Raw genomic sequence first — 6,377 nt, 5'->3', positions numbered from 1 at the left:
ATAAAGTATTCCTTTTACCCATTTTAATGTGGTTTTTCTCATTTCTTGTTTGACCACGTATCTGGGCATCATGACCCAGCCAAGTTGACACATAAAGCTAACCATTACACCTGTGAAGAAGGTAAATGAAGGTACGAAGGAAGAGAAGGTATTGGGTTATGCCAAAACTGTTGCATTTGAATGGAAAGGGATAATGAAAATTTTAAGGATTGTGGAGTTGTCTGGCTATTGTAAACTACTTTGGATACACTGAAAAAAGAAAATGGCTAGTTCATTTTTAGGTAATGATCAATTCAAAGTATACTGTCAGAACCAGAGGGGCTATATTGGCAGCTTCTGAGGACATTTTCACCTATATTTTTAAAAAATATTATTCTGGAAAGGAGGCCCAACATCTAATTATAAGTGTAGCAGACCAATAAAGAATGTATAGCCTTAACAGTTCCCTATGTCAGAGACAAGATCTTCATAAAAAGAACTATAAGCCTGAGACTTAGGATGGAGACATTAGGACTGCCAATGTGGCCAGATTTCCCTAAATTCTCTGTGCTAGCAACGAATCTGCATACTAGGAAAAAACACTATTCTTTTTTTATTATTATTATGTTATGTTAATCACCATACATCACATCATTAGTTTTTGATGCAGTGTTCCATGATTCATTGTTTGCGTATAACACCCAGTGCTCCATGCAGAATGTGCCCTCTTTAATACCCATCACCAGGCTAACCCATCCTCCCACCCCCCTCCCCTCTAGAACCCTGTTTATGAATTGTGTAAGACTGTTGAATCACAGACCTGTACCTCTGAAACAAATAATACATTATATGTTAAAAAAAAAAAGAAGAAGAAGATAGCAGGAGGGGAAGAATGAAGGGGGGGAAATTGGAGGGGGAGATGAACCATGAAAAAAGACTATTCTTGTTTGGAGAACCTGTGAAAACCTCAACCAAGACCAACAACTTAAAACACGATGCTTTGTAGTCCACAACTTCTGCTCTTGCCATCCCCCCTTTCTTCCACCCCACATTATGATAAGAACTCAACACAGCCTGAGCTAGAAAATGAAATTCTTGGGGCATTGGTGGCTCAGTCCAACTCTTGATTTTGGCTCAGGTCATGATCTCAGGGTTATGAGACTGGGCCCTGTATTGGGCTCTGTGCTCAGCACAGAGTCTGCTTGAGATTCTTTCTCTCCCCCTCTCTCTCCCTCTGTTCCTCCCTCCCCACTCATGCTCTCTCTCTCTGAAATAAATAAATAAACAAACAAATAAAATCTTAAAAAAAAAAGAAAATGAAATTCTTGCTATGGGAGGGAATATTTCATAAACAAAAGGAATCACAAGATTTGGCTAACATATGCTGTCAGGAACCAGAGGAAAGTATGTAGGATCTTGAGGATGTTAGAATTCAAGGGATAAATTATAAGCCTGGGTAGGGAAAAACCTACTGACATGGGGACCACGTTTTAATGTTTTGGTAAGTCTAACCTGTTTAGATATACCTCTGGGATGGCTCCTCATAGTTTGGATATAACAATGATCCACAGTGGGGCACCTGGGTGGCTCAGTCATTAAGCATCTGCCTTCGGCTCAGGTCATGATCTCAGGGTCCTGGGATCGAGTCCCGCATCCGGCTCCCTGCTCAGCAGGAAGCCTGCTTCTCCCTCTCCCACTCCCCTTGCTTGTGTTCCTTCTCTCGCTGTGTCTCTCTCTGTCAAATAAATAAATAAAATCTTTAAAAAAAAAAACAAACAATGATCCACAGTAATAAAATGGAGATATTGGGACTGCTTTGACATAGTAGTAAGGAAAGGGCCAGAAAGCTCAGGAAAGTGAGAATGTCTGAATGGTTTTACTATATAAGACCTGAGAACCAGAGAACCAGAGAGCTGTTTCCCAGGAGGTCCCAGAGGACATTCCTTTTACTTAGACAATAAGAAATGTACAGTGAGGAATATACAATCATCTGTAGGTTGGTGTAAGGAGTATAAGAAGAAGCCATGAGACTGGGTTCCCTAGAATAAGTGAGAATAATAGGAATCAATGAGGCTAGACACCAGCTTGAAGCACATAATTGCAGAGACAAATTAGATATAATTACTGAAAATAGGCAGCAGAATTGAGAATATTGAATACCCAGATTTTCCCAAATTTTCTGTGCTGGCATTCTGCATGCTAGAGGAAAACAATCAGGGTGTTTTGTTCCTCAATGATTTCCAGGCATAGCTAATAGATTATGGTGTCCCACAGTACAGGATAGATGATCAACCAAATATAGTACTATCTGGCTTATATTAACAACAACAATGACAAAAACAGAAATACAATATCTGATGAGCAACAGTCTGAAGTTAGACTCTGAATTTGAAAAATTATAGTGCCTCACTCAGTTTTCAGATATAAGTTTACACACTTAGTACCCATTGCTTGAAAAGAAGTCAGATTCTACTGAGAAAGATCTTTGCAATATCAACACAAAAATTTAAATGAGAAATTCAGATTTTTCTTAGGTAGCTGTTTATTTACCAAGGTAACTATTCTGGGGACAAGAAACACTTAGACTATGAGCATAGTTTGGATAAAGATCTGAGATTACACAGTTACCAGATGACCCAGAATGCCATTATGGTCTTCTGGATGAAGCAGGGGCTTATGGAGTCCAGGATGTAAATGGAACACTGGCCCAAGTCAGTTTCCTAATGAATCCCATGGTCCATATATCTACTCTGAGCATACTTCCCTAGCCACTGAGTGTATATTTTGCGACAAGCAGAACTCGCAAATTCATTTCCTGAGCTGTGAAATAAGAGGCCATTATTGTAGGAAGCCTCATGGGATGCCCCTTGATCTGCTTCCTTATTCCCAGCAAAAACAGAAATTCAGAAGCAACAGTGCAACCCCAGAGGAGCTGCCCAGCTTAGTGCCACCATGAAAGATTTAAAGGACTGTGGAGAGAGGAGTTGGTAACATCATATCCCTATTTAATTTGCCTCTGTGGCTTCTGTAAACACAAATTGATCATGACAGATTATGATGCAATAAATAAAGTTAAACGATACTCCACTCTCAGTTCTTTTGTTGGATATGGTATCTTTATCAGAAAATATAAACACAATCTAATAGTGTATGCAGGAGAGAAGGAGAATTCTGCTAGGGGAAATTCTAATGAAGTATTTGCCTGTTACATTTTTGATTGATATAATTCATGAAGAAAGATTAGCTTTGCCTTCTTTTCTTAGTGCTTAGTCTGAGACGGAATGCAAGAAACCAAGTCTTAGGAGAAAAACTGCTTTCATAATCTCAAGTGTAAGCTACAAACAGGCTTTCCTGATGAAACCTTCAAAGCTTGAAGAGGTAAGACAACATGTATTCTATTAGACATTTCAATAAATATGCAAAAAAATCAGCAATTATGAACATAGTATTTGAATACTTAAAAATGCAATTATTTTCATGCTTTGAGTATTTTGTCCTGACAAGAGTTTTAAGAATATTTTGTTCTAGAAGATTCAGAAGTAAAACTTACACACCAGTACACACACACACACTATCTATGTGTGTGTTATATATCAGGAATTCTCTGTATGATTAACATTCTGTACAGTCCTAACAGTGTCAAACAATGAGAAGCCAAACATGATCACATCAGTGACCTGTGTTGCAAAGATAGCACAGAGAAAGAATGGTGGGAGAATGAATCACTGTTGTCTTTGTTTTATGCTCAATGCTTTTGATAAGTTCAGCAGATGATTATAAAAACAGAATGACCTGTTTGTTTCCAAATAGCCAGACCCTTCATACTGGCTCACCACCAATGACAGTATTGTGCTAAGTGCTAAGTATTCAAAGAAAGACTGCAGGTAACCTTTACTTTCTCTGGTCCCCTTACCAAACCTCTACTTCACTTATGACATTACTTGTTAATATTTTGCATTCAAAAATATACAGGTAAACACAAGTTTGCTAATTTTTGCTTAACCAAGTAAATTTTAAAATAGATAAAATAATTCTCACAGCACTAACCTTAGTTTTCATCTTCATTATAGCATTTTAGAATTACTCAAACGTAAAAATTGGAAATGTGTGTGCTTATTTGGAAAAGTCAAAAGCTGAGTCACTTCACTTTTTCCTATTGCTTCCAGTTGCTAGAATACTGGAAACTCACATAAATATATTTAATGTATCCATGTAGATTCCCAGGACTGAAGTGATGGGATCATATTTTTGAACTCTATATATTGGTACTATTTCTGCATGCTTGATTACTTTCTGCATGTTATTTAGAAGGAACACACTGAAAAGACCTAATCCACCATAAATTTCCAGAGTACAGAGTGGCACCAGCCACAGTGGTAGGTGGAAGAAACATAGATCCTAGTGAGGATACAAAGATGAGACCCAGACCCACTCCCAGAGATGGTCCCATGTTCAGAAATTTCCCACTGAGTGCACACGTGGCCATAGTGGAGGGACCTCTTCCAGTGCCCGCTGTGTACTATGCAGCTCTGATGAGAAGAGCCTCCCCCCACCCCATCACCAATATCGTGAGAGGAGCCAGTATGGCACCATTCACACTAGAATATAGGAACTAAGCAAGTTGCTTTGGGTCTTGGGCTCTGGTCATATAATACTGATTGTACTAGCATTCCAGCTCCAATTATGGCTGCAAATGTTGTACCAGTTGTCATCCAAGAGCCTCTCATAATGAAGTTCATGAGAAGAGTTCTGTTCACTTCCAGGGTGGACAAAGTCTCCTCTTTCCAGGAGTGACAGTTATGTCCTTTTGGTTCTATTGTCAATAAAAATCCTAGCACTAATGGAGAGCGAGTGTAGAGATTCTGCAGAGACCTGTGGAATTGTACCTTACTGATATGGGAAGCTTTTGAAACAGGATGGCATAGGAAGGACTGAAGGCAACAGGCCATGTTAACAGGCTATTTTGTGCAATTATTTGCTGAATAATGTCCATAATTATAAAGAATATATAGAAGTATGTGATAAAGTAGCTAACTTTGGTGTATATATCAACCAGAAATATTTAGCCTGTCTACTATCCTGTGATTTATGTTTTCTCAATAAGACAATAGAAAATGGGAAGGGGAAAAGTCATATTGCCTCAAACATAATACTTCTCAAAATAATTTTTAAATGAATGTGTAGTGAATCTAATTTTCAGCATGATGGGTTTGCAGTTCATGACACATCTAGATGGAGTATTTAGCTCTCTCATTTTAAACTGGTCATTTGAGATTTGAGTAATTATTTTGGAAACTAAATGGAGGAAATTCCAGCCATTTAACACCCATTATTTGTTGACTAATTTTACTTTAGCATGGTGTGGCATAACTTTTGTGTATGTATTTTTGTTCACCCTAAGCTTGCACTTCAAATTTGCAGGGCTAATTGCTGGTTGAATCTGAGAATGTGAGTTTTATTGGTCCTATGATGTAAATACCCTTATGCAATACCCCCAGCTTATCTGGCAAATTCTAAAATAACAGTACTATCTCCCACTACCACATTTGGCCTTTGAGGTGAATATTTTTTCCTCAAAATTTGACATGAGAAAGTTCTTTTCTTTGTGTAGTTTTCATCATTTTCTTATTTCACGAACTCCTTTAAGTTTGCTGATACATGTAGACTTATTGACAAAGAGGAGAAAGAGAATGCATAGATTTGTTTAAATTATGAATTTTAAATGTTTTTTATTCCAAAATTTCCTGAGGATAAAAATTATATTTTCTCATATGAAAGTATAACAGTTGTGAATTTATTATCTTTGGATTGTTTCAGATTATGTCATAGGTCACATAAGAAAAACACAACCCTGGTCTGGTCATCATCACTCACTAAACAAAATGTTCATATTTCTTTCTTCAGGTATTATACTAACAACTCTGGAGGCAATAAGTGGTCATTTTCTTTCTTTTTTTTATTAAAGATTTATTTATTCTAGAGAGAGATAGTGAGTGGGGAGAGGAGCAGAGGGAGAGAATCTTCAAACAGACTCCCCACTAAACATGGAGACTGATGTGGGGCTTGATCTTATGACCCTGAGATCATGACCTGAGCCAAAACCAAGAGTTGGCCTTAACAAACTGAGCCACCCTGGTGCCCCTAATCAATCTTTGAATAGGTGAAAAAATATTTTAATTAAGTTTTATTAAACTTTTACCTCTTTTTCCTAGAATTATTTAGCAGGATGCTGCTATGCCTCTCTGAGCATATGCACATCATGTCAGTATGACTGATGGAAAACAACTCAATGTATGTTATCTGTTTTCCCTGCAATCTCTGGCAGTTTGTTATTTCAAACTGCATTTGTAAGCTTCAAAATATAGAAATAGCAAAAGCAAAAATTAAAATGAAGCTAA

At 37.6% G+C, this 6,377-nt stretch overlaps 1 pseudogene; it reads right to left on the bottom strand.

Annotated features, from left to right (window-relative positions):
• Positions 1–4,122: 4,122 nt before the first annotated feature.
• On the bottom strand, positions 4,123–5,114 carry LOC102740695 (growth hormone-inducible transmembrane protein pseudogene; annotated as a pseudogene).
• Positions 5,115–6,377: the final 1,263 nt, after the last annotated feature.

This window comes from Leptonychotes weddellii, chromosome 1 (genome assembly GCF_054177405.1).
Source record: "Leptonychotes weddellii isolate Sample4059 chromosome 1, ASM5417740v2, whole genome shotgun sequence".
Classification (NCBI taxonomy): domain Eukaryota; kingdom Metazoa; phylum Chordata; class Mammalia; order Carnivora; family Phocidae; genus Leptonychotes; species Leptonychotes weddellii.
This window is presented reverse-complemented; position numbering and strand designations above follow the sequence as displayed.